The following is a 2902-nucleotide window of genomic DNA, read 5'->3' as shown; positions in this document are numbered from 1 at the left end:
ATAAGAAAGATGAAATATGGCCATTTGTGACAACACGAATGGACCTTGAGATAATCATTCTACGAGAAAAAGTCAGACAAAAAAATTAGACAACCGTATGGTTTCACATATATGGAACACAAACAAACAAGGCGAACAAACAAACTCATGGACACAGAACAGTTAACTGGTTATCAGAAGGAAAGATGTTGGTAGATGAGGTTAAAGTATATCAAATATATAATGATAGAAGGAGATTTGACTTTGGGTGGTGAGCAGAAAAAGCAATACACAGATGATGTATTATTGAATAGTACACTTGAAACCTATATAATTAACCAATTTTACCTCAATAAATTTAATTTTTATAAAGACAAGAATTTTCCACAATGAACATGCCCTGTTCTGTAGTAGAGAAAAATGAAATAAACCAGAGTTAAGAACCAAAGACTCAAGGACTTGTCCCAATAGCTCATGATAACTCACTGTCGGAGTCTTAGATGTAATCCCAGCGTGAGATTTTGCGCCCTTCTCCTGATCTATCTGTACCTAGTTTGCCGTCTTAGAATTATTCTTGCTCTCTCTGTCTCAGCAAATTGTGTGAGTGTTTTATTTCAGGTTTGTTCGTGTAAAGATGAATCTCTATATGTGATTTGCTTTCAAAGCTGGGCTTGGAAATGTTTCCTGAAACTCAGAGCCCGTGACCCTCCCAGTGGACCCTCCCAATCCCTTGACCCTTGTCAACATATCTTGCAGCTGGGTGGGACCTCTGAGTTGCAGACTGAGCTGCTAACTGGGCTTCCCTTTAGAACCTCAGTTCTGTTGGATGTCATATTTGGTAGTTCCCACCCTCTGATCTGAATCTGCTTGGACACCTATATGGACTAATCAAGTCACTCTGTACGGATGACTGGCTATTCCCTCTTCCAGGCTGTAGCTCTGTCCCAGGCCAGTTGATCTATTCCAGTTCTCTGAACTCAGGCATTTTATTCTTTTGTTAAATCTGCTTGTGCTGCCGAGCTCCATCCAGACTTGGATTTGGATTTCAGAAATACAACAGAGTAGTCCAGGTGGAAGGCATTTCAAAGAGCCTGAGTGTCCAGGCTGGGGAAGGACTCTGTACTGAGTAGAGTATTTTCCCCAGTCAAAGAGTCTCCACAAAGCCCCCTTCATATCCCTGTTCTCCAGGCTGTAGATAAACGGGTTCAGCATGGGGGTCACCATCGTATACATCACAGATGCCAGCATTCCAGTGTCTGCTGAGTAGGAGGATGCGGGCTGGAAATACACCAGAGAGAGTGTCCCATAGAAGAGAGTGACCACTGACAGGTGAGAGCCACAGGTAGAGAAGACTCTGTGCTTCCCCCCAGCAGAGGGGACCCTGAGGACGGTATGGATGATGTGGGCATAAGAGACCAGGACACAGGTGAGAGGGTCTACTCCTGAGAGGGCTGCCTCAGCAATATCATCAACTTAAAGATATCTGAAACTGAGCAGGCACGTTTGAGGAGTGGGGGTACATCACAGAGGAAGTGTGGGATGGAATGGGAGGCTCAGAAGAGAACTGACACAGCTCTTTTCCGGTTTTTGCGGCACATGGCACCATGAGCAGTAAAGTCTCTTGGGACACCCTTTACGTGGCGGCGTGGGAAGTCTGCAAGCACCATAGAGACGGTGGAGCTGCAGATCAGCTTGAAGAACTATGACTTTTAGAAAGACAAACGCGTTGACGGCCCAATCTCGTCAGATCTCTCAAGCCGGGTCGGGCCTGGTTAGTACTCGGATGGGAGATTACCTAGGAATACCAAGTGCTGTAAGCATTAAAAAAAAAAAAAAAAAAGGAAGAAGAAACGCTTCTGAGGAACCATCAGCCTTAAATTCCCTCCCCTCCCAAGTTTCTCCATATGTGTTCTTGGAGACCGGCAACACCGTGTCAAGGCCAAGGCTGTTGCTATCTCCCACATGGAACTTGAGCCTCTGAAGAAACTCAAAATGATTAAGAAACTGATCAAGACCCTGGCCAAGAAGAGCGATGCCTTTTTGCCTTCTGAGTCTCCGATCTAGCAGGTCCCATAAATCCTGGGCCCACACCTGAGTAAGGCGGGCAGATTCCCTTCCTTGCTGTCCCATAATAAGAACATAGTGGCCAAAGCTGATGAAGTGGAATCCATGATCAAGTACCAGATGAAGAAGGCGCTGTGTTTGGCAGTGGCTGTTGGCCATATGAAGATGACAGATAATGAGTCTGTGTACAACATCAACTTAGCTGTCAAATTTGTAATGTCATCGTTTAAAAAGCCCTGTCAGGTCATCTGGGCTTTCTACATCAAGAGCACCATGGGCAAGCCCCAGTGCCTACACTAAGGTACAACTTAATAAACCATACTGCTACCATTAAACAAGACAGTGTAAAGGCCTGGAGGTGGGAGCATTGCTCGGATCTGGGACCGGCCTTAGACAGTGCTAGGGATGCACAATCATGGTGTAGTGTAGAGGAAGACAGATGGCCACATAGCGGTCATATGCCATTATCAGAGCCAGCAGGAAGTCATCCAGCAGGGCCAATGCCATGAAGAAATACATCGGCATTAGGCACCCAGGGCCGGGGATAGTGTGGTGCTGTGTCTGAATGTTCACTAGCAGCTTGCGGACAATAGTAGTAGAAAAGCAGTATGGATGAAGGACAGGTTGGCCAGGAAAAAGTACATGGGAGTGTGGACGTGCTGGCCAGGATGATGAGCAGGTTCCCCAACACGGTGACCAGGTACATACCCCGAAAGAGCCGGAACAGGAGCGGCTGCTGCTCTGAGTGTTCAGAGAAGCCCAGAGGAAGACAGATGGCCACATAGCGGTCATAGGAGGTCAAGGAGCAGGAAGTCAGAGACGCCGGTGTGGTTTCTAATTCCCATGTAAAGTGGAATTT

General features: G+C 46.5%; 1 pseudogene; it reads left to right on the top strand.

The window, feature by feature from the left end:
* The first annotated feature begins 1371 nt into the window (after window positions 1-1371).
* Window positions 1372-2343, top strand: LOC102887185 (annotated as a pseudogene).
* Window positions 2344-2902: the final 559 nt, after the last annotated feature.

This window comes from Pteropus alecto, unplaced genomic scaffold (genome assembly GCF_000325575.1).
Source record: "Pteropus alecto unplaced genomic scaffold, ASM32557v1 scaffold8647, whole genome shotgun sequence".
NCBI classification, from domain to species: domain Eukaryota; kingdom Metazoa; phylum Chordata; class Mammalia; order Chiroptera; family Pteropodidae; genus Pteropus; species Pteropus alecto.
Note: the sequence above shows the minus strand (reverse complement) of the source record. Positions and strands in the feature narration are given on the sequence as shown.